The sequence below is a fragment of the Vulpes vulpes genome, chromosome 2, assembly GCF_048418805.1.
Source record: "Vulpes vulpes isolate BD-2025 chromosome 2, VulVul3, whole genome shotgun sequence".
In the NCBI taxonomy this organism is placed as follows: Eukaryota; Metazoa; Chordata; class Mammalia; order Carnivora; family Canidae; genus Vulpes; species Vulpes vulpes.
In genome coordinates this window covers 76,063,667-76,089,210 of record NC_132781.1, presented here as the reverse complement: position 1 = coordinate 76,089,210, position 25,544 = coordinate 76,063,667, and the positions used below count along the sequence as shown (strand labels likewise).

At 41.6% G+C, this 25,544-nt stretch overlaps 1 protein-coding gene across 7 annotated transcripts in view; it reads left to right on the top strand.

Moving 5' to 3' along the window:
- The first annotated feature begins 3,009 nt into the window (after positions 1-3,009).
- Positions 3,010-25,544, top strand: part of CRACD (capping protein inhibiting regulator of actin dynamics) — a 272,284-nt gene continuing 249,749 nt past the window's right edge. For 4 of the 7 annotated variants that reach the window (XM_072748931.1, XM_072748926.1, XM_072748930.1 and 1 more), the window contains exons 1-2: positions 3,010-3,180; positions 3,753-3,845. The gene's annotated coding sequence lies outside the window, so the exon portion shown is untranslated. Of the gene's footprint in view, positions 3,181-3,716; positions 3,846-25,544 lie in introns of those variants that run through there. The other 3 variants (XM_072748927.1, XM_072748928.1, XM_072748925.1) reach the window with 3 other exon arrangements.

Sequence of the window (25,544 nt, the reverse complement as noted above, 5' to 3'; positions counted from 1 at the left end):
CTTTCCTTTAGGTTTACGATCCATTTTGAATTAATTTTTGTGAATGGTGTGAGATAGTTGTCCAGCTTCATTCTTTTGCATCTGGATATCCAGTGGTCTCATTTGCTTTTTTAAATTCGTATTTGCCTAGGAAGGTATTTCCTCTATCATCCATCTATATCTATCATCTATTTATTTTTAAAAGATATTACTTATTCACTAATGAGAGACACAGAGAGAGAGGCAGAGACCTACCTAGACAGAGGGAGAAGCAGGTTCCTTGCAGGGAGCCTAGTGTGACACTATTCCCGGACTAGGATCACACCCTGAGCCGAAGGCAGATGCTCAAACTCTGAGCCACGCAGGTGTCCCTGCTTTATTTTTAGATACCATCATAACTTTGTAATTTAGTTGTTACGTATATGAGATCCAACAGTTATTCTCATTGCCTAGATTTGATGAAGTGTCTGAATGACAGACCCATGCATAAAGATACAATGGATAGGATAAGTGTTCTGATTTCTCACCCCATCCCAGGAGCTATTGCTTGCCCTCTGAGCCATTTAAATAAGGCCGCCTCACTCACAATAAAAATTCTGAATATGGGGCACCTGGGTGGCTCAGTTGTGGAGCATCAGCCTTCAGCTCAGGTCATTATCCAGGGTCCTAGGATTGAGTCCCACCTTGGGCTCTTCGTAGGGAGTCTGCTTCTCACTCTGCCTATGTCTCTTTCTTACAGCCTTTCCATAACCCCTAATATAGCAGTTAAGTGGTTAAATATTTTAAAAATTCCCAATGTTCTTCATCTTTTGTGTTATATTATGGTCTCTGAAAATCTGTCTTAACTGAAAGGCAGCTATTTCAAACATTTTTTTTAAAGATCTTTTTATTTTATTTATTCATAGAGACAGAGAGAGGCAGAGACACAGGCAGAGGGAGAAGCAGGCTCCATGCAGGGAGCCCGACGTGGGACTCGATCCCGGGTCTCCAGGATCACACCCTGGGCTGAAGGCAACACTAAACCGCAGAGCGACCCGGGAAAGGCAGCTATTTCAAAAGTGAAATACTGGGCTGATACCTGGCTTACTGTGTCACACTATTATTACAGCACCAAATGTAGTAACTATGAATGAATGTGTTTGAAAAGTGAAGGAAAAAAACAGAACCTGTCAAAAGTGGTGCCTGACAGCTTTGATTTCTGAGGCCCATGAGACGCAAAGCCCAACTAGAAAGCTCTCCTATGAGCATTAAATTCTCTAGGACTCTTTCAATATATTTTTAAAAAGATTTTATTTATTTATTCATGAAAGACACAGAGGCAGAGACACAGGCAGAGGGAGAACCAGGCTCCATGCAGGAGGGCTGACAGGTCCCAAGACTCCAGGGTGAAGCCCCGCCAAAGGCAGGCGCTAAACCGCTGAGCCACCCAGGCGTCCCAACTCTTTCAGTATTTGAAGGCTGTATAATTGGGAGTACCTTGCCCTGAAAATTAAAAAGATGGAGATCTACACTTGATTTGTATACATTTGAGTTTTCATAGAGTCTGTTTTCATGTAGTTGGCAAGACTAAATATGTCAAGAAAAAAATCTCAGTTATATGTCCTACACAGATTTAAATTTTGGCTCTGAGAACTTCTAGTGCTACTGGATCAGATCAGAAAGAATTAAAAAAAAAAATTCCAGTATAGTTAACATACAATGTTAAATTAGTTTCAGGTGTACAATATAGGGATTCTCAAATCAGAAGACACTCGCTCAGCTCCTGGTAAAATTCTTCATTATGCTTATTTGGAATGAAGCAGACATCATTTAGAATATGCAAACACTGAACAACTGAATTTTACCTATATTCACAATGTTTATTTAGAAAAACCCAGTTGGGGCAGGCCCGGCGGCTCAGCGGTTTAGCGCCACCTTCAGCCCAGGGTGTGATCCTGGAGATCGGGGATCGAGTCCCACGTCGGGCTCCCTGCATGGAGCCTGCTTCTCCCTCTGCCTGTGTCTCTGCCTCTCTCTCCGTGTGTGTCTCTCATGAATAAATAGATAAGATCTTAAAAAACAACAACAAAGAAAAGCCCAGTTGGATAAAGCAACATGCACTAGACTCTCCCAGTATCAAAGTTTATTCTTTGAAGTCATGCAGTTACATCATAACTATTAGTTCTGCTTTTGGCATCAGGATATGTGGCTCAATATTCAGCCCCTATTAGGTCACCTGTCATCTTTTGTTACAGACGTTTTTTCTAAACGTTGTTTCCATTTTCTTTATTAATAACGATACCGAATTATGTTTTAGCATCTTTGCGGGTCTAGTGAAGGCAAAGATCCCTAGAGACCGATTTCCGAGTTTCACTGAAGCGGCCACAGCGAAACGTATGGAGGAAAAAAAAAGTCTCAGCGTCTCCAGTTAGGCCACAAAATGAAAAGCGATCCTGATTTTCCTTCAAACATCAAACTTCGGGGCAGCCCCGGTGGCGCAGCGGTCTAGCGCCGCCTTCGGCCCAGGGCGTGACCCTGGAGTCCCGGGATCGAGTCCCGCGTCGGGCTCCCTCCGTGGAGCCTGCTTCTCCCTCTGCCTGTGTCTCTCTTTCTGTCTCCAATGAGTAAATGAATAAAATCATTTATTCTAGTGAATAAAATCTTTAAAAAAAAACCCCATCAAACTTCGTATTGAATCTCAACACGGATGGGGACAGCGACGCCCAAGGTGGATGTCCCTCCTTCCCGGTGTAGAGGGTGGACGCGGGAAGCCCGGTGTGGCGGCGTGGGCGCTCCGCGGGGACCTGCCTGTGGCGCCGGCTTCGCGTGCTGCGGGTGACGACCGGCGGGACCCCCCGCGGCGGCAGACCCAGCGCCCAGCGCCCAGCGCAGCCGCCGCCGGTGCGGGGCGGGAGGCGTCGGACGCGCGCGCTTCCCCGCGGCCCGGGGTCCGGGGCGGAGGCGGGCGGGGCGGCGGCGCGGGTCCGAGCGCCTGAGGCGCCGGCGGGGCACGTGACCACGGCGCGCGGGGCCGGGCGCGCAGTGCCGCGCGGCGGCGGCGGCGGGGAGAGCAATGGAGGCCGCGGCCGCCTGAGGGGCGGGTGCGCTGCCGGGGCTGCTGCGGAGGCTGCCGCTGCTGAGCCGCCGGCGGGGTCGCGTCCGCCCGCCGCGCGCGCGGGGCCGCCGGTCGCCGTCCGGTCGCTGTGGCCGCGGGGGACTCAGGTGAGCGCCCCGTCGGCCCCGCGGCCGCAGCCGCACAATGGGGGCAGCGCGCGGGCTTCTCCGCTGCCCTCGCGACCCCCCCCCCGCCGCCTCCTCGTCGGCGCCGCGCCCTGGGGCGTGCGGGCTCCGCGGACTGCGGGGCGGGCCCTGCCTGAGGAGCCGGCGCAGGGAGCCCGGGCGGCCGAGCCTGCGGGCGGGCTGCGCCCCGGGAACTCGCGGAGAGCGCGGGAGCTTGTAGCGGCGCTGCCCGCCCCGCGCCGGGCGCCCTGACCCGGGGTCCGGGGGTCCGGGGGTCCGGGGTCCCCGCTGCGGCCGGGGCCGCGCGACTCCTCGCCGTCTGGGGTCTCGGACGCCGACGGCGCGCAGCCCTCTCCCCCGCCGGAGCTGCCGTGCTTTGTTTAAGCTCCGCCAAGCCGTTTCGCACAAACTCCGGTCGCCCCGGTTCTGATGAGCCACCACTCTGACGGCCGAGGCCAGACAAAGGTTCTCCCTGTGTGAGGGCTGCAGCCGGGGCGGGGACCGCACGCCGCCTCGCCGGGGCTGTGAAACGCGCTCCGCTTATCTCCCCTCAGGCGCTCCCGGCGATGCTTTCCCCGGTCCTGTGACCGTCCTTCCCCGCCGAGGTCTGTCGGGGTGAGATTGGACCTGCCGACCCCGCGGATACGGTAGGTGGGGTATGGCTTTTACGTTCATGGTTATCGGCAAACCCAAGGGCGGACGTTTACGTTTCGTGTTTGTCGTTCTCAGAGAAAAAAGAGGCATCGTGGTAATTTTGTGCATTCTGGATCTTTTGAGAAAGAACGTGGTTTTGAGAAAGGGCGCGTTGACTCAGTAGGTGGAGGGGGACAAGGTGCAGGGGGGCACCTGGTGACGACGACCATGTGTTGTGAAATTTTAAGACGGTTTTAGAGGATAATGGCCCGGAAACTGATCTGGTGTAGGTGAGGGAGTGTGAGTCTGTTGGGGGTGGTGGGGATGGAGAGGGAGTGGTTAGAATACAAAGGATAAGGCAATTTTAGTAAAGGGTCCTTAGTAAATACGGCGTAGCAAGATTTCAAGTCACTAAGTTGCCAGTACATCTATATTCACCTTTGTCAGAATCACCTATCTTAGTCGTTGCATTATATTTAAAATGGCTAACAGTTACTTGGTGTTGTATGCGACTCAGGAACCCGAATACAACAATCAGTTTTGAGTCCTTTTTAAAACGTCAACAAAGGAAATACACCTTCGCTACCGCCTCCTTTATAAGAAACCTGAATCCTAGTTCAATATATTCAACAGAAAATTGCCTGTAAGAGAAGAAATTTCAAAGGCAAGTTTTCTAAAAGAACATTTTGGAAAATGCATCTTATGTAGGTGATAGGGCTGCGCTGTAGATTACTTCAACTCAGAAATGGGAAGGGGAAAAAAAAATCATGCTACTAGATTGCCCATTTCCAATATTAAAATGTGTTCTCAAAAAAAAAAAAATGTGTTCTCTTCAAAACCTTATTTTTACAGTCCCCTCTGACATCGAGGAACTTTCACGCCAAAGGCTTAGTGCTTAGCACTAAATTTGGAGTCAAGAAAATAGTAATATCTACTCACCATACTTAGGCATTTGGTGCAGGAAACAAAAGCTACCACGTAGTTTTTTTCTAAACTGTAAAGCACTATAGTAAATGTAAGCTATTTTTGCTGGATGAACTTGTGGCTTACAAAAATTAATTGAAATTAATATGAAATTCTCCAGGCAAGGGATAGTTTATCGTATTTTTCTGTAGTGTACATTTCTAATTTGGCTTATGGTAGGTGTTCAATAAATACTTATGGAAAGAATAAATTAATGGAAAATAGAATACAGATGGATAAAACATGCATACAGATTGAATTGGCTTTCCTTTTTTGGTTTAATGAACAGTTGCTGAAGGCCTACTGTGTGTCAAAACTGTGCAAAATGTTTCCACAGATAGTTTATAAAAGCCTGGTGAGCTTCCTTTTTTGATCATTTTTTGATATATGTTTCTATGAAGAACAGGGCCCATTGAGTGGTATTAATGATCACCTCATATAACTGGGTTGCACAATAAAGCATTTCACTTGTTGTGTATACATATACTTTCTCATAATGGCCTCTGAGAAGGCAGGCCAGATATTATCATTCTTGTTTTGTAGGTGAGGAAATCCAGACACAGCAAGATTAAATGACTTGCCAACTCCTTGCCACTGAAGCAACAATGCCAGGGACAGAGGCTGGATCTCATACCTAGTGTTTTCACCTCTGAAACACACTGTCTTTTTCAAGACATACTATACTCCAGAAAATTACTCTCAAAATAGGCTTCATGAAAAAGTCTAACTTTGGGGACGCCTGGGTGGCTTAGCGGTTTAACGCCTGCCTTCGGTTCAGGGCGTGATCCTGGAGACCCGGGATTGAGTCCCACATCGGGCTCCCTGCATGGAGCCTGCTTCTCTCTCTGCCTGTGTCTCTGTCTCTCTCTCTTTCTTTCTGTGTCTCTCATGAATTAAAAAAAAAAAATTCTAAGTTTTCAATAACTTATATAAGGGAAACTTCTAACAACCTAGTAATTGCTGAAGTGGTTAAATGTGCAAGTTCTAGAGTCAGGTGACTAAATTTGAACTAGCACTGCATCTTTGGCAAGTGACTAAATATCTTCAAGTCTCAGTTTCCTCATCTGTAGAATGGTGGAAGTAATAGTACCTATCTTATAGGGTTTGGGGAGGTATCAAATGAAACCATGCATGTGCATAGCACAATGTCTTGCAAAAACTAAGCATTCACTGTCAACTAATTATTATTATACTGTAAAGTAGTGACTTTATTTATTTTAAAAAGATGTTATTTATTTGAGAGAGCGAGAGCGAGAGAGCGTGTGCAGGTGTGCTAGGGGTCAAGGGAAGGAGCAGAGGGGGAAGGAGAAGGAGGGGGAAAGAATCTCAAGTAGACTCTGCCAAGCGTGGACTCCTAGTCAGGGCTCAGTCTCATGACCTCGAGATCATGACCCCAGCTGAAACCAAGAGTTCGATGCACAACTGACTGAGCCACCCAGGCGCCTTTAAAACAGTGGCTTTTTCTCTCTCTCTCTCTCTCTCTCTATCATAAATAAATAAATAAATAAATCTTAAAAAAAAAAAAAAATAAAACAGTGGCTTTTAATTTTTTTGCCCAGTAAGAGGTGAATTTTATATTGCCAGTCAGTATACAGACACATTACAAATACGTTAAAAAAATTTATAAATCAATGCTTAGGCTTCCTATGTGGAATGCATTCTTATATTTCTATCTTATTTAAAAATGCTGGTTAAGGGATCCCTGGGTGGCGCAGCGGTTTGGCGCCTGCCTTTGGCCCAGGGCGCGATCCTGGAGACCCAGGATCGAATCCCACATCGGGCTCCCGGTGCATGGAGCCTGCTTCTCCCTCTGCCTGTGTCTCTGCCTCTCTCTCTCTCTCTGTGACTATCATAAGTAAATAAAAAAAAAAAAAAAAATGCTGGTTAAGAATCTCTAAATGATTTGAGATTCATTAATGGTTAGAACCTGGTTTGAAAAGCACTAATGTAAGGGATGATCAGGTTAAATGAAAGAAAGATCTACTATTGAATCTTTATATTTTTCCTTTTAACCATTTATATCATTTGGAATGAGTATTAAATCACACTGAAAATGGATTCCTAAATATTTTGTAGTAATTACAGCCGTTTATTGAATATCATGATCTAGGTAGTGTGCTAAGCAGCCTATTTATGTATGTTATCTAATTTAGTGCTCATGACAGCCTGTAATTTGGCCCTGTGTTTCCATTTGATAATTGAGATTAAGACTCAGAGAGGTTTTATGAACTTGCCCAAGGTCATAAAGTTAGTAGAGATGAAGCAAGAATTCATACTGAGTTCTGTTTGACCCCAGAGTTCTCTGCTGTCTTCTCCCCCACACTCTGTTCCTATGTTCTGTCACAGTGATTGCTGTAGATGTATCATTCTTTTTGTGTAAATTCTTTTTGTTGTATCAAGAATTTACCTCTCTCTTGAGATACATCTTTGTAGTTTCCTTTGAAAGGACCCACCTGAAGAAAATTTTCGACTTAAAGTAGGAAAGCATATTGGGTAGACTAGTACTTCATTTTGACTTGGCCATTCTTTGATGTAAATATTTTGGAATAGCTTCTCAGGTTTTTACGATAGAGTCAATTAATTGGTCAGTTTTATTGAGCACCCAGAGGTTTAATATGTCTTCAAAAGAGATGAAATAGCTGTGTAACCATAAAAAGACTTCATTACAAATGAATGCCAGCTTTTGTTAAGGCACAAAATGAAGACTTAAGAGCTGCAAAGAGTATTTTATAGTATATTGATTTGTCTCAAAATCACCAGGCAGTAAAAATATTTATTTTGTAAAGTACTTGTAAGGAAGTACAACTAACTGCCCTATTTAAAAAAATGAAAAAAAATTTTTTTTTGTATTTCAGTTCTTTGCAAGTGTTTCTTAATTTCTTTTTAAAAGATTTTATTTATTTATTCATGATAGACTTAGAGAGGCAGAGACACAGGCAGAGGGAGAAGCAGGTTCCATACCGGGAGCCCGACGTGGGACTTGATCCCGGGACTCCAGGATCGTGCCCTGGGCCGAAGCCAGGCGCTAAACCGCTGAGCCACCCAGGGATCCCCAGTGTTTCTTAATTTTTAGCAGTATTTCAATTTTAAAAATTTTTCTGATTTTTGGGAATTTTCCTCTTCTAAAAATATTGTCAGAAAGAATTAAGGAATGTTTTGAGGGAATATATTTTATAAATAGTACTTAGAATTTACAATAGATGATTTTAAATGACAGTGGAAAAGCAGATTTCACTGTTTCACATTTACATCATAAAATTCAGACTCTTGCAGTATTTGGTTTGCCTATTACTGTCGACATACAGGATTGTTTCTTATAAATTAGATGATTACTAGGTGCTTAAATATATACAAATATGCTCCTGTTTTTACATTATAGTGTCTCTATGCATGGAGCTTTAAACTATTAACTGTATGTTTAAACACTTTATTTGTTGAATTAGGGTTAGTCTTTTCAGATTTGATAATTTTAAAGTCAGTTTGTCATGATGATATATTAGACAAAGAACAGCAGTTTCATGGTTTATTTATGTGGTTTGAAAATCCATATGTTTCTCTTTATCAGTCTTCATTTTCTGTTAAGATTAGATAAAAGGGAATTTATTTTATATCAGATTTCATCCTTAGGTTAGCCCTCAAAAAATTGTTTGACCGCTATTGAAATTTGTACACATTTAGTAAGCTTAGATCTAATGCTTAATTTATTAACTTATTAACTTATTCCTTTTGTTTAATACTCGACCCTTAGTGAAGTGGAATAGTTTGAGCATCAAGAAACATTCCAGCTATTGAATAGTTGTTGTAATTTGAATACTAAACCTGGTTACCATTACATTTTGTACTATTATTTTTTTATTGAAGTATAATTGATATAACACGTATATCATATGGTGTACAACATGTGGATAGTACTATTCTCAATGTGAAAATTCTTAGAGATAAGAGCACAATTTAGATGTTATGCTAGTGGCTTTGAGGCAGATACATATGCATATCGTAGATTTACATATATGTATGATTTCCACAGATATGAGAAGTGCAAGATTATAAACTCAATCTATAAATTTAAAAAATTCTTACATAACTTTGAGAAAATTAAAAAACAGTAAAAACCTTTAAGAGATGTTGAATGTCTTATAGTTACATGTCATCAGAAACAGTTAAGCCAAATAGCCCAACCATGTGGAATAACTTATATTGTAATAAGTTTGCATATGAAAAGGTGATTCCATTTGAAATGTGAAAATTAAAATCAGGAATATTTTCAATCAGACTTTAAAATCTTCACCAGCTCTTTCAGATGTTCGTAGAGTTTTTCAAAAGTGTACTTTAAGGCTTACGGGGAAATTTCAATAAACTTGCTTCTAAAACTTGTGCTGTATTAAATATTAGGAATTTGAGGCAAAGGTACAGAAACTGCAGCCCTGAAACACTTTGGGAAATATTTAAATCAGAAGTGAGTACTCAGCTCATTAGAGACAGGTTGTTAGAATGTAAAACAGGTAGCAGCTGCTAAGAGGAATTATTCCCAGTAACAAGAAGGACAATTTACTAGAAAGGTGTTGGTTTTTTACCAGAGGAGGTAAGAACAATCTACCCAGAGGTCCACTGGCCTCCCTTGGGAGGGATTGGCTGGCACTGGGACAAGGGGAACAGTCAGGGAGGGGATGCAATAGAGAAATTTGGTGATTATTTCAATCTGAGATAAGCTGGATTCAGTATATAATCTGTGAAGATTCTTGTTAACCCATGGTTTATAATTGTTAACTCATGGTTTCCTCACAAAGGAGACAGAGAAGGGAAAGGCCATGGTCCTATGATCACTGTTTTTGGAAGAGTCAACATCAGTACACTGAACCCCCTTGACAAAACCATTTGTGGGCTTAGGTGGAGGTCTAATGTTCTTAGGGAAGCTTGTGACTGATCGAGCAGAGCTAGTAAGACACTGCTGGTGAATTCCAGATTGCTTTAAAGGCTGCATGCAGGATTTTCTTCATTTTGAAAAGTTCTTAATAAATGTAGAGTGACTTTTTCTCTACCAGGGTATTGTTGTGACAGACACAGTGGACTTTCTTGGCACTATTAATGATGCAGCTGCCCAGGCATGTTTGTGATGGGTTAACTGTTTTCTAGAGTTAATGAGGTCAGGGTCACAGGTTCAATTCTTGGGAAGGCCAGTTAGCTTTGCTTTGTTCTCTGATCTCATATTGTACTCTTAACCCAGACTAGCCATCTGGCGAAGGCAGATCATTGATCACAAAGGGACTAATAAACAAGACAGTGTGAGAAGAGCAGCATGACTCTTTCTAGAACAGTGGATATTGAGTAATTAGAGAAACAATCCCAAAGCGTGTGCAAATTGTGTGTCATAGCATTATCTTAATATCTGGAAGATAACATGGTTGTTGATTTTTTTCTTTGCCATTTCTGTTGAAGTCTCATTTTAACAATTGTTTTTTTTCCTAGTTAGGATTTTCTAGAAGTCTCATTCATTAAGCAGTTATACACTGTCCTGAATGTTCTTTTTTTTTTTTTTTTTTAAAGATTTTATTTATTCACAAGAGACACACACAGAGAGAGACAGAGACACAGGCAGAGGGAGAAGCAGGCTCCATGCAAGGATCCCGACGTGGGACTCGATCCCAGGACTCCAGGATCATGCCCTGGGCCAAAGGCAGGCGCTAAACTGCTGAGCCACCCAGGGATCCCCCTGTCCTGAATGTTCTTAATCTCCCTTTAGGTTTATAGGATGATGGCTATGGTAGCAAGAACAGGGTAAGTCTACAAGTAGTAAATTAAACCACCTACTCTGTTGCTTACAGATCCAACTTCACTGAGTTTAACAGGAGAACACTTACAATTTTTCTAAGTCTTTTGTGATGTACGCATCTCTTCTTCCCTTTATTAAAATTACCTACAGTAATGAGAGAAATGCCAAAGATCATTAGATTGTGCAATCTCATGTGGTCCATGTGGCTCTTGAATATTTGAAATGTGGCTTGTCCAAATGGAGATGTGGTGTAGGTTTCAAATACTTGGTATGAAAAAAGAATCTAAAATACTTTATTAATAATTTCAAAATAGACTATGTTGAAATAATATTTTAGCTATGTTAGGTTGAATAAAACATTATTAAAATTAATGTTACCTGTTTCTTTTTACTTTTTAAAATGTGCCTACTAGAAAATTTAAAACTATATATACAGCTCACATTTGTGGCTTGCATTCTATGGGCAGCCATATTCTAAACCAGCCCCTCATTTTACAGATGAGAAGGCTAAAGTTCAGAGGTTAGGTAACTGAGCTGAGTTCTTTCCGTTGCCTGTAATCTCTTCTTGCTAATAGGTTCAGTGCCCTGGAAGATGGAACTCTTTGAACAATTAGAGGACCATTTAGTGCATGGCAATTATGATTAAGTTGCAAGATCTGTGTGTTTGAGTCATTGTATATTAGTGTTAAGTCAATTGGTGTGGGGATCCCTGGGTGGCGCAGCGGTTTGGCGCCTGCCTTTGGCCCAGGGCGCGATCCTGGAGACCCGGGATCGAATCCCACATCAGGCTCCCGGTGCATGGAGCCTGCTTCTCCTTCCGCCTGTGTCTCTGCCTCTCTCTCTCTCTCTGTGACTATCAAAAATAAATAAAAAGTTAAAAAAAAAAAAAATTAAAAAAAAAAAAAAAAGTCAATTGGTGTGTGTATGTGAACACATATGTAGGAGGAGAGTTTGTTTATAATGTTGATGTTTTTTTCTCTCATTTTTTTATTCTTAAAGATTTTATTTATCCATGAGAGACACAGAGAAGGAAAGAGAGAGAGGGGCAGAGACACAGGCAGAGGCAGAAGCAGGCTCCATGCAGGAAGCCTGACGCGGGACTCGATCTCGGGTCTCCAGGATCAGGCCCTGGGCTGAAGGCGGCGCTAAACTGCTGAGCCACTGGGGCTGCCCTATTTCTTTCACTTTTTTAAAAAGATTTTTTTTCATGAGAGACACACAGAGAGAGGCAGAGACATAGGCAGAGGGAGAAGCGGGCTCCCTATGGGAGCCTGATGTGGGACTCAATCCCAGGATCCTGGGATCACAACCTGAGCCAAAGGTGGGTGCTCAACCATTGAGCCACCCAGAATCCCAGTGTAGATGTTTAGATTCAGTTTTAGCTTCCTATCTGGGTCAGAGGCCTTATAGCTTTATTTGCTTCTGAGAAAAACACATTAAGATATTAGACATTGACAGTTGTAACTTGGGTGGTAAATAAGGTGGTGCTCATTAAAGAGGTACTTTAATATGTATTTCTTATTACAAAAATTTTGTATAGTTTTGAATGAAACTTAATGGACAAAACAGCAGGATTTTCAGGCTGTATCTCTTCTGGAAGGAAAAGAGCTAAAGTGAAGAGACCTTGCTTACTTAGTCTATGTTCTGAAGAAAGATACATGAGCTATTATTCTCTCTTAATCATGAATGCTCCTGATGTTGCAGCTGAGGAAGAAATAGCTGGAGTTGACTGGTACAAAGCCATGGCCCCAGAATGTGGGTTTTCTGTCAGTTTTGTGAACATAATGGTCTTTAGTTGGCGATGGTAAAAAGGAAGAAAACCTTAGGACCAAATTTGTTGTCTTTATTATTTCTAGTTGAGATTTTAGTTTTCTCAATCAGCACGGGCAGCTCAAATTAATATCTTAAAGATGTTCACTTTATGCACCTTCAGATCTGGTCTTTCTTTTTGGCCCATACGGTTCTAAGACACTATCAGTTTGTTATCAGTGACCTAATGACCACTAGTGAACAATGAATTTATGAGGCAGCCTCTAACACTTCAATTAATCTCATCATCCATGCTGGCTAGAAATGTGCAGGAATTTATCTTTTTTTTTTTTTTAAACAATTTTATTTATTTGAGAGGGAGAGCACGAGATGGGGAGAGGGAGGGGGAAAAGCAGGTTCCTATCTGAGCAGGAAGCCTGATGTGGAGTTTGATCCCAGGACCCCAGGATCATGACCTGAGCTGAGGGCATATGCTTACCCAGCTGAGCCGCCCAGATTCTCCAGGAATTTATCTTTTTAAGTAGGAGTGGTATGGAGGTGAAAGAAGATATGTGATTACTTCCAGAAGATTGGCTAATAAAAATATTTCCTGATTACCATTTTTCTATGTTTTTTGTCTGTTATAAAAACCTAGTTGATCCTGGGTATGGAGAAAGCAAGATAGCAATCTCTTAATGGTTACCATTGAGTAGGCCAAAATAAGTAACAGTGCCCTGTGGTATGAAGTTTAATGAAAATTATGTTAACCTTAAAAATAAAACTGCCAGTTATTTACCAGCAAAAGATGTGCTTATTTGGGAATAGAGAATTGCAATCTGGGACATGGAAGCTATGGCAGACCCATAGACAAGACTGGAGAACAAAGGAGAGGACTGCTCTTTTATAGGGAAAAGGGGGGCATTGGAGGGCTGTCATACACTAAGTAAAAAAGTCCATTGGAATAAACTGGGGGTTGGAAGTAGAGTGGCTCCTCCTTGCCTGAACTGTGACTGCCTCTCACTGGCTGGACTGCTGGGATTGCAAAAATGGTATCCACCTGCGGCCTCCCCCTCCCTTTGGGTCTGAAATTGAATGAGTGCTGGGTGTGAGAGCTCCCCCTGCTGGTCTCATGACTTCCCTCTAAATGAGGTATCCTTTTATTAACTTTCACTAGTAGGGTGACCATCCACATTCCATCTAGCCTGAGTCATCGGAAACCCACTTTATCTTATGGCGGCAGATGTATATTGAGTACACATAATATGCTGGGCACCATGGGTAAAACATGAAAAGAACAAAGGTTGGGGGAGTGCAGATTACTTGAATATAAAAATATTAATGACTTTGTCTTAGAGTCTAACTTAAGAATGTAGCATTTTTACATTGGGGCAGAACAAATGCATTTTAATTTATATTCTTTTCACCAGCTGATTTCACATGCTGTCATGTTTAATGTCCCCTCTAATTTTTATTTTATTATTATTATTATTATTTTTAAAAAGATTTTGTTTATTTATTCATGAGAGACACACAGAGAGAGAGATAGGCAGAGACACAGGCAGAGGGAGAAGCAGGCTCCATGCAGGGAGCCGGATGTGGGACTTGATCCTGCGACTTCAGGATCATGCCCTGGGCCAAAGATAGGCGGTCAACCAGTGAGCCACCCAGACATCCCTCACCTCTATTTTTTTAAAAAAATTTTTTTTCAATTTATTTATTTATGATATTCACAGAGAGAGAGAGAGAGAGAGGGGCAGAGACACAGGCAGAGGGAGAAGCAGGCTCCATGCACCGGGAGCCCGACGTGGGACTCGATCCCAGGTCTCCAGGATCATGCCCTGGGCCAAAGGCAGGCGCCAAACCGCTGCGCCACCCAGGGATCCCTCTCACCTCTAATTTTTGACACCAATTTTTTCCCTTGTCATTGGGACAGCCAGTTGGCGTGCTGGATGGGTATTGTTGCATTGGGAGTCATATTGAGCATGGAAGGGTAGCATACTTCCCTGTATTCCCTCCTTTTCCCCCCTGATCCAGCTGTTTATATCAGGCAGTGTAGAATTGCTAGTGAATATAAAAATGAAGAACTGACAGTCTAGTGAAGAAGAAACACAAGGCAGACTGTAAAGTGTGATATAATAGATCAGAATGCTATGGGAACTCAGAAGGAGTGATTATTCTGGTGAAGAAGGATAGAATAAAGAAAGATGAGGTAGCTTACAGAGGAAGTGACATTTGAGCTGAGTCTGGAAAGATGGGGAGAATTTTGACAGATGGAGAGGGGGTGGAAAGGTAAGCATGAAAGCCATTGTATATTGAGGTGGCAAGAACATCTGGCAGAGAAGGCAGTGGGAGAGGCAGGACTAGAAAAAGTGGGTCAGGCAAAATTTGGAGAAATTTGAAAAAAGTAAGGAGTACTGACTTTTTTTAGGCAATGGAGAACTATCAAAAGCAGCGATTGACATAATCGCATTGACTTTGGAAGGATGACTGGGATTTAAGAGGCCTGATTCTAAGGGCAGCTTTCCCTCTAATTAGCCTGGTGACCTTGTGCAAGTCACTTCACTTCTCTGGGCTTCAAATAGTCTTATGTATAAAATAAAAGGGTGTGGGGCAAGAATGACCCAATCAGTCTGTAAACAGATACAGTAGTTACCAGGGGCGTGGTCCTTGCCCAGTGCTATTGTTGATGCTTTGATACAGGAGTAAACACACGGGGCCCCTTGCTATGGAGGTGATGATCCTAGAATGTCATAGATGCTTTAAAGAAAGTAAAGCTGAGTGAGTGGAGTGAAACGTGGTATTGCTTCTGCTTAGAGTACTTTGAAGAGTACTTTGAAGTAGAAGAGCTGTGGGAATATTTGGAATCTCTTTCAGCTTTCACATCATAGGTATAATTAAGTGAAAAGCTGTGGGAGTTCAGCTCTCTTCAACATTGATTAAAATCAGTTTCCAGATAGATGTTCTTACAGTTTCGATTAGTTCCACAAATATGGTTATTGCTGGGCAGAATCTTTTAGCACACCATCTTTTAAATAGCTTGACTAAGTACAGCATAATTTCCTTTTAGAAAACAGTTTCTTTGGTGTCCTGAAAAAATGCCCCTCATGTTGGTAATTTGGATGCCACCTCTCTCCCTAGCGCATTCCATCTCAAAACTTGTGGCTTATGGAAAGGGAAGATGCTAACATTTAACCAAGTAGATTTAAGGCGGTCGTTCAATATATTGAATAGCTCTTCTGAGTTATTTTAATATAAATTAAAATTAAGTGGGAGCTCTGGGACAGCCCTGTTTTAATTAGAGCTGGAATGCATCTTAGGAGACCATTTCTGCCAGTTATAATCATAACAGAGGCATTATGATTTTTTTTAAAAGAATCATTAATAAGTTAGGTCTATCCTGATGTCTTCCAGGCTTGATGTATAGATCATCCTTGTTGAATCAAGTAAAAGGCTAAAGAATGCAAACATTTTTCTTCGGCCCATAACCTTTTTCTTGGGGATGTGAAGTTGTTAGGCAATAATCATCAGAAGAGTATGCATAAAACTGGCTTGTTCTTTAGGAGATACTAGGTTGGGAAATCTGGACTTACTATTTATTGAGGACCGTTAGAGTTTTAAATTGATTTCCCACAAATGATGTCTGCAGCGTTGGGAAGCTGGAGTGGTAGGCTGTACTTTTGAGATGGTGTAAGATGCGATCCCCAACCTGTGCTGACCTGGAATCCAGGCTATGTTGCTTTGTTTCTTTGCCCAGTAATTCACAGCCAGTGAAACTGGCCCTGCTTGAATTATTTAACTCATTTTATCCTTTAAGATAGTTACAAGGACTTGTTACAGAACTGAATGATTTATAATTTGGGGCTTGCGCATTTATTTTTGTTCTTCATTTTCCCTTTTGCTGAAGATACAAGTACCTTCTGGGTCTTTGGTTCTGCCTGCTGGTTGTTTATAATTTCTGCTCTAGATTACCTCATTCTGCTGGCCCCTGTTATAATATGATTTGTCTTTTTAAAATTAAATTTCATTAAAATTTTCTCAAGCATCCATCTTCCTCAGAATGTTTAGTTGTTTGATATAGAGCCTGAGAAGGAAGGAAAGACCTAAGGAAGAAAGGAAAGAAGGAAGGAAGAAGGAGAGAGAGGAGGGGGAGAGAAAGGGGGATTCTGTTTGGACACAATACTAGTATGTCATGTTAGTATGTGATTATTATATTTGAATTTCCAATATTTTTTTTCTTCTCAAATGTTTAAGAATATTTTTATTATGGCGAAATATATGTAACATAAAATTTACCATTTTAAACTTAAAAAAAATAGTTTGTTTATTTAATCATGAAAGACACAGAGAAAGAGAGGGGAGAAGCAGGCTCCATGCAGGGAGCCGGATGTGGGACTCGATCCCGGGTCTCCACGATCATGCCCTGGGCTGAAGATGGTGCTAAACTGCTGAGCCACTGGGGCTGCCCCTCATTTTAAACTTTAAAAAAAAAGATTTACTTATTCATTTTATTTTTTATTTTTTTAAAGACTTTATTTATTTATTCATGAGAGACAGAGAGAGAGAGGCAGAGATACAGGCAGAGAGAGAAGCAGGCTCCATGCAGGGAGCCCGATGTGGGACTTAATCCCAGGTCTCCAGGATCACCCCCTGGGCTGAAGGCAGATGCTAAACGGCTGAGCCACCTGGGCTGCCCTACTTACTCATTTTAGAGAGAGAAAGAGTGCAGGCACTGCAGGAGCAGAGGTAGATGCAGAGGGACAGAAAGAGAAGCAGACTTCCCTCTGAGTGTGGATTCCCAGCACCAGGTGACGTCACAACCCTGAGATCATGACCTGAGCTGAAATAAGAGTGAGGCACTTAACTGACAGAGCCACCCAGGTGCCCCATCATTTTAACCATTTTAAGTATGTAGTTCATTGGTATTTTTTTTTCATTGGTATTAAATACGTTTAGAATGTTATAGAACCATCTCTACTGTTCATTTCCAGAACTTTTTCACTGTCCCAAGCAGAAACTCTGTACCTGTTAAACAGTAACTCCTCATTCCCCCATCTCCTGATAGCTCTATTCCACTGTTTCTATGAATTTGCCTATCCTAGGTACTTCATATAAATGGAGTCACACAATATTTGTCCTTTTGTGGCTGATTTACTTCATGCAGTTTAATATTTTAAAGATCTATCCATGTTGAAGCATATATCAGACCTTTATTCCCTTTTGTGGCTGAGCAAAATCATGTTGTATATATATAACATATCTTAAAAATAATCATCTGTTGATGGACATTTGGGTTGTTTCTACCTTTGACTATTATGGATAATACTGCTATGGACATTGTTGTATACATATCTTTTTGGGTTGTTGCTTTCTTTTCTGCTAGATATATACCTAGGAGTAAAATTGCTGGAATCATATGGTAATTTTATGTTTAGCTTTTTGAGGACCTGCCATACTATTTTCTATAATCACTATACCATTTTAAAATCCCACCAGCAATTGCACAAGGGTTCTGATTTCTCCACATCCTCTTGTTATTACTTGTTGTAATAGGTAACACAGAATTCTCTTGTTGTCCGAAGGTCAGCATTCCTATGAAACCCTTTGTAAGATGAAACGGCATAAAATGAAGAAACAATTACAATTAATTTACTTGAAAAATATTTTGAGCATTCCTAGACCACAAAAATAGCCTCTTAGATTTTACTGATACCTACACCACCTCTTGCTAACAGATGCACAAAATAAATCATGATGAAGCACAGTTTTACTGATACCTACAACACCTCTTGCTAACAGATGCACAAAATAGATCACGATAAAGCACAGATGCTCACAGGCACAGCTCAAAGTTACGGAGGCTCGATGCTAAGATGCTGAGTGTAGTGCCTGGAGAAGGAGCTTAGCAGCGCCACTCTCAGGATGGCAGCTCAGGATGTGTACTGTCTCTATAATGGCAGCTCAGGATGTATATTGCCTTTATAATGGCTCACTGCAAAATAGATGCTGAATGCTATTTTTACTTCTTGCCCTTTTTTTTGGTACTGGTTTTCTTTTAATGTCTTTGTCTGGCTTTGGTATCAGGGTTATGCTGGCCTCATAGAATGAATTAGGAAGTGTTCCCTCTTCAATTCTTTTGAAAACTTTGAGAAAGATTGGTGTTAGTTCTTTACATGTTTGGTAGAATTAATCAGTGAAGCTCTCAGGTCCAGGACTCTCCTTTGTTGGGAGATTTTTGCTTTTGTTTTTATTTTTTAATAGATTTTATTTATTTATTCATGAGAGACACAGAGAGAGAGAGAGGCAGAGAGACACAGGCAGAGGAGGAGCAGGCTCCCTGCAAGGAGCCTGATGTGGGACTTGATCCCGGGACTCGAGGATCACGCCCTGGGCCAAAGGCAGGCGCCAAACCGTTGAGCCACCCAGGGATCCCTGCTTTTTGGTTTTTAAAAATATTTTATTCATTCATTCATTCATTCATTCATTCATTCATTCATTCATGAAAGATATAGAGAGAGGCAGAGATGTAGGCAGAGGAGAAGCAGGCTCCCTCCAGGGAGCCTGATGTGGGGCTTGATCCCAGGACCCCAGGATCACGACCTGAGCCAAAGGCAGATGCTCAACCACTGAGCCACCCAGGTGCCCCTGTTGGGAGACTTTTGATTACTGATACTATTTCCTTACTACGTCTCTTCAGATTTTTTTCTTTCTTCATGAATTAATCTTAGTAGGTTTTGTGTTTTAAGGAATTTGCCCATTTTATGTAGGTTATTGAATTTTTTGGCATACAGTTGTTCATAATACTCTCTTATAATCCAGTAAAAATGTTTCTTTCTCAAGAAGGATACTATAAGACTAATTTGAATTAACTAATTCTGAGCTTGAATTTGTAATTTCTGTTCCCATTAAAGTAGGACTATGTAGAAGTAATAAAGTATGAATTAAAAAGTTTTTGTTTCTGGGATGCCTGAGTGGCTCACCAGTTGAGTGTCTGCCTTTGGCTCAGGTTATGATCCTGGGGTCCGGGGATTGAGTCCTGCATCGGGCTCCCTGCAGGGAGCCTCCCTCTCCCTCTGCCTCTGCCTGTCTCTGCCTCTCTCTCTCTCTCTCTGTGTCTCTCATGAATAAATAAATAAAATCTTTTTTAAGAAAATAAAAGTTTTTGTTTCTGTGGAATTAGTTATGTCCCCAGTTTCATTTCTGATTTTAGTAATTTTAAGTCTTGTCTTTTTTTTTCTTAGTTTATTTAGCTAAAAGTTTGTCAATTTTATTTATCTTTTCAAAGAACCAAATTTTGGTTTCATTAATTTTTTTTCATATTTTCTGCTCTAATTTTAATTTTCTACCTTCTGGTAGCTTTGAGTGTAGTTCTTTTTCTGGTTCTTTAAGTTGTAAAAGTTAAGTTGCCGATTTGAGCTCTTGTTTTTTAATATAAGTGTTTATAGCTATATATTTCTCTTAGCACCTTTTGCTGTACTCCATAAGTTTTGGTGTCTTATGCTTCATTTTCATTTTATTTCTTAAGTATTTTCTAATTTTTCTTATGATTTCTTCTTTGGTCCATTGGTTGTTTAAAAGTGTAGTGTTTAATTTCCACAGTTTTGTGCATTGTTTCCAGTTTTACTTTTGCTATTGATTTCTAACTTTATCCCATTGTGGTCAGAGAAGGTACCTATTGAACGTATTGAGACTTAATTTGTGGCCTAGCATATGGTCTATCCTGGAAAATGTCACATGTGTAGTTTTTGCTTCATATATTTTGATGGTCATTAGATGTGTTTATAATTGTTACATCTTTTTGCTCTATTGAACCTTTTATTAATGTTTAATATCTTTCTTTGTTTCTTGTACTTTGCTGATAAACCCCCATATTTCTTGTTTGCTTTTATATCTGTATCAACACTAATATTTTATCTATGGTATTTACCCTTTTCCCCATTGTATCTTCTTCTGTGTTAATTGTACATTTTTGTAGTTGTACATTTGTCCTGGTATGTCCATAGCTCATGTTGATGAGAGAAAAACTACCCACTAGCTCAGTCAGTGACCAAATAAGCTTTTTCTCTGGTTATTTCTTTTGGGGATAGGGATATATACTATAATTCCATCTATAAGATGTCTTTCATTCAGTCTTCTTTTTGCAACTGCTGTATCCAGCTGTCTCAAAAAACTTGCCCGTTTGACCCAAATTATCATTGTTTATAAATTGAAGCTGCAGTAGTGTGCTTGCAGTTTTCATTGTTAAAACAAAGAAAATTGACTTTACTACTTTACCCAAACCTATAGTTAGGGTAATGGGAAGAAAACACCAATGTACACTTATTGGCTCTTTGAGTCTGGCAAAGACTGCAGTGATTATGTGGAACTGAGTGAGCAAAAAATGTGCAGCACAGATTTTCAGGAAATTGTCTTTACAATGTGCTAGATGGAGGAATAGCATGAGGAGCAAAGATGGAAGATGGAAACCTAACTTCTATAGTTCTTTTTTTAATTGATCAAGATGAGTACATACAAGAGCCCACTTTTTTTTTTTTTTTTTGCACCTGACCAACTCCAAGTGTGGTCTGCTGTAGAGTTAGCATTGACAAATATGTTGATGTCAAAGCAGGAACTATTAATCACATTTTCTTTCCACTCCCAGGGTTCCATCTCAGTTAAGAATGGATAAATTTTATGATGGCAGTATTGCACAAATAGATTAAACAAGTATAGATTTTTTTTTTTATTTGGCAGTTTTGTCTTTTTATAAGAGAACAAGAGTTGTTCTCAGATGCAGTCAAATCTTCATTTTTGGGGCACTTGAGTGTCTCAGTTGGTTAAATATCTGCCTTCTGCTCAGGTCATGATGCCAGGGTCTTGGGACTGAGCCCATGTCCAGCTCCCTGCTTGGTCTGTTTCTGTCTCCTCCCCCCTCCACTCTTGCTTGCCCCCTCTCTCACTCATTCTCCCTCTCAAATAAGTAAATAAAGTCTTTTTAAAAATCTTCATTTTTAGGGCAGCCTGGGTGGCTCAGTGGTTTAGCGCTGCCTTCATCCCAGGGTGTGATCCTGGAGACCTGAGATCTAGTCCCACACCAGGCTCCCTGCATGGAGCCTGCTTCTCACTCGGCCTGTGTCTTTGCCTCTCTATCTCTCTCTCTCTGTCGCTCATGAATAAATAAATAAAATATTTTAAAAACCTTCATTTTTAGTTAGTGAAATAGTAACATCATAAAGCTGCAATTTTATAGTTACCAAATTTTTTTTAAAAGATTTTATTTATTTATTTAGAGAGACAGAGAGAGAGAGAGAGGCAGAGACATAGGCAGAGGGAGAAGCAGGCTCCAGGCAGGGATCCTTTAATTAATTAATTAATTAATTAATTAATTTTATTTATTTATGATAGAGAGAGAGAGAGAGAGAGGCAGAGACACGGGCAGAGGGAGAAGCAGGCTCCATGCACCGGGAGCCCTATGTGGGATTCGATCCTGGGTCTCCAGGATCACGCCCTGGGCCAAAGGCAGGCGCCAAACTGCTGCGCCACCCAGGGATCCCATACGCAGGGATCCTGATGTAGGACTCGATCCAGGATTCCAGGATCACTAAACCGCTGAGCCACCCAGGTGTCCCACCAAATTTTTATATGCATTCACATATGACTTTATAAAACATTTTAAAAAGATTTATTTACTTATTTTAGAGAGAGTGAGCACAAGCAGGGAGAGGGGAGGGGAGGGGGAGAAGAAGACCTTGCTGAGCACAGAGTCCAGAGCCTCATGTGGGGTTCTATCCCAAGATCCTGAGATCACAACCTGAATCAAAAGCAAGAGTCGGATGCTTAACCAACAGAGCTACCCAGGCACCTCTATGACTTTGTTTTTATGCAGTCTTATTTATAAATAGTTTCTCAAAATTTAGCATTTGTGTTTGATTGGTTAGAGAATAAGTATCTTCAAAAATGTAATAGGAAAACAAGTATTTCTTCAGAGGATATTTCAGAGTTTTATTGCACTGAGTAATGTTTCAGTGTAAGACAATGAGCCATTTCTGTACCTAGCCTCAGGTTATTGAGTCTTGCAGTATTTTTTGGACTCCTTCCTTCATCCACGACAAATGTGTTAGCATCTGTCTTAGAGCTAAGAATAGTTTAATATAAATTCCATACCACCCACCATATTTGGAACAAGAGAAGAAATAAATAAGGACTTTCCCATTCCCAGTAGGTTGAAACTTCTAGACCCTGACTTCAGCGGATCTTATTTCATCCAACATCTCTAAATATCTCTGTACTATATACAGGGTAGAAACAATATATTTAGGCAATCAGGATTCAAGATCAAGCTATGAACTCGTAGGACACCTTTCTACCTACCAGTATGCTGTGGACTTCTTGCTCTAAATCCTATAGACTGGATCTCCCCTCTCTGATCATAGTCTTCTTGCTTTGAATCCCTTTTCAGGTATTTCAGTTCTCAGTTTTTTTTTTTGTTTGTTTTGTTTTTTTTAGGATTTTATTTATTTATTTGACAGAGTGTGTTACAAGCAGGGGGAGGGGCTGAGCTAGAGGGAGAAACAGGCTCCTCACTGAGGAAGAAGCTTGATGCAAGAAGCTCGATGGGGGGGTTGGGGGCTGAGTCCTAGGACCCGTGATCATGATCTGAACTGAAGGGAAGGCAGATGCTTAACCAACTGAGCCACCCAGGCTCCTCAAGATCTCAGTTCTTCTAACAGACGGTTTTGTTTTTTTTTCTTTTTAGTGTTTGCTCAGTTGACATTTGGTAGGTGTTGGATAATAATTACTTACATTAGGGCAGTCCGGGTGGCTCAGTGGGTTAGTGCTGCCTTCTGCCCAGGACGTGATCCTGGAGACCTGGGATTGAGTCCCACATCAGGCTACCTGCATGGAGCCTGCTTCTCCCTCTGCCTGTGTCTCTGCCTCTCTCTCTCATGAATAAATAAATAAAATCTTAAAAAAAATTACCTTAGTATGAATCAGTACACTTTACAAGGTATTCGCATATATGTTATCTCACTTAACCATTATCCATGCTCCTTTTCTTTAGTGTTTCAGAGGAAAAACTTCCCTTTTGCAAGGTGAACTTTCTACTTGCTTTTTATCCTTATTACTGCCCATCTCCTCAGAAACTTTTGTCTGAGGTTATTTCCTTTCTGCCACTTGTTCTTTCCCTTCTTTTTTTTTTTTTTTTTAAGATTTATTTATTTATTTATTTATGATAGGCATAGAGAGAAAGAGAGGCAGAGATTCAGGAGGAGGGAGAAGCAGGCTCCATGCCGGGAGCCTGACGCGGGACTCGATCCTGGGACTCCAGGATCGCGCCCTGGGCCAAAGGCAGGCGCCAAACCGCTGAGCCACCCAGGGATCCCTGTTCTTTCCCTTCTTGATATAAATAGCCGTAGGCCTGGCGTATTATTAAAAAACAACTCTCTCTTCCTCTCCCTCTGTCTTTCCCCTTGTTCACATGCTCATTCTTTCTCTCAAATAAATAAATATTAAAAAGAAAAGGGGGAGAGGGCATGTTGGGTGATTCAGTTTGTTGAGCAACTAACTCTTGGTCACAGCTTAGGTCATGACCTCAGGGTCGTGGGATCAAGCCCTTTGTTTGGTTCCCCACTCAGCTGGGAGTCTGCTTGAGATTGTCTCTCTCCCCCTTTTGCCCCTCTCCCCACTCGTGTGTGTGCATGTGCTCTCTCTCTCTCTCCTGTGTCAAATAAATAACTCTTTAATATTTTATTTATTTATTTGACCGAGAAGAGAGAGAGAGCGAGCGCATGAGAGCACAAGCAAGGGGAGAGGGAGAAGCAGACTCTCTGCTGAGCAGGGAGCCCTTTGGGGGGCTGATCCCAGGACCCTGAGATCATGACCTGAGCCAAAGGCGGACCCTTAACTGATTAAGCTAGCCAGGTGCCCCTAAATAAATAAATCTTTCTAAAAAATAAAAATAAAAAGCAAACAGCTACCAGGGCTTACTCTTGGAGATGCTATTCAGTCTTTTTCTCCCACTGGCTCGCTCACTCACAGGTTTTTCCCAAGTATAGCCTCAAGTATTTACCTTAACTCTTAGCATTTCTACAAATTCTTCATGTTATGCATTCTGGCCTCCATTTCTCCTCTTTTTTTTTTTTTTCCAAAGATTTTATTTATTTATTCATAGAGACACAGAGAGAGAGAGGCAGAGACACAGGCAGGGGGAGAAGCAGGCTCCATGCAGGGAGCCCGACGCGGGACTCGATCCCAGGTCTCCAGGATCAGACCCCGAGCTGCAGGCAGCGCTAAACCGCTGCACCACCGGGGCTGCCCTCCAGTTCTCCTCTTGAACTGAAACTGCTTTCACCAAAAGTTCACCAAAAGTTTCACCAAAAGTTCACCCACAATTGAAAAAAATGAAGTGACCTTTCTGCAGTCTGTATCTGGACACAGGCTGATCATAGATGTCTGAAGTGACTCTTCACCCTTTAAGACAACAGAAGTCACCTGAGATTTGGCAGTGTGACTCAGAACCACCAGCTATGATTGTTGGGTAGTGAGTTAAGGAGACAAGCCAAAAACAGGGCTATTCAGAGCTGTCAGTCTTTGAGGAAGATGACGAAGTGCCTCTGGAACCTCTTGAGGTGAGTCTTCATGTTCACACAGGTGACAGGGGGCCATTATTTTCTATGACTCATCACTTTTGTAGTTATGTATTTGTGGGATGAGACCACTGACAAAAGTACCTCTGCTTTTTCTTATGTCCTTAGGGGTGAGCCCCAACTCCTCTGTAATACCTGCAAATTCTAGTGAGATAAAGTACAGGCTGGTCTATCTTCAAACAGAGTATGTACTGTCTTGGTTGACTTGTTGGGCTCATACTTTTGAAGGTGCCTTCAGATTGCCTTACAATGAAGGCTGTGGTTCTCCTCAAACACCCGAAGGCAGCCATGGCAGTTGGTTAGTTTTTTTTGTTTTGTTTTGTTTTTCAAAATTTTTAAAAAAGATTTTACTTATTTATTCACAAGAGACAGAGAGAGAGAGGGAGAGGCAGAGACACAGGCAAAGGGAGAAGCAGGCTCCATGCAGGGAGCCCAATGTGGGACTCAGTCCCGGGACTCCAGGATCACACCCTGGGCTGAAGGCGGCGCTAAACCGCTGAGCCACCTGCACTGCCCAGTTGGTTAGTATTGAATACCTCCTTAAGAAATAAAAAGTCAGACAATGTTATTATTACCTCCATCTTTAAGTTTTCTTGGGAGCATTGTTA